A 243-nucleotide genomic window follows, 5' to 3' on the forward strand; every position below is an offset into this window, starting at 1 on the left:
GGAAAAAAGCGAGAAAACAAATTTTCGCCAGGGCCTCCAGAAGGGAAGATAGCGTTGCCAACGACTGGATATTAGCCCCAGTGAGACCCATTTCAGACTTCAGACTTACAGAGTATAATAAATATATGCTGCTTTAAGCCACCATGTTCATGGCAATTTGTTATAGCAGAAATAAAAAATGAATACAGTGTGTTTCAGCTACTATGGGCTGCATTTCATAAGGTATTACAAAAAATCCCGTCG

Source organism: Pteropus alecto, unplaced genomic scaffold (genome assembly GCF_000325575.1).
Source record: "Pteropus alecto unplaced genomic scaffold, ASM32557v1 scaffold20, whole genome shotgun sequence".
NCBI classification, from domain to species: Eukaryota; Metazoa; Chordata; class Mammalia; order Chiroptera; family Pteropodidae; genus Pteropus; species Pteropus alecto.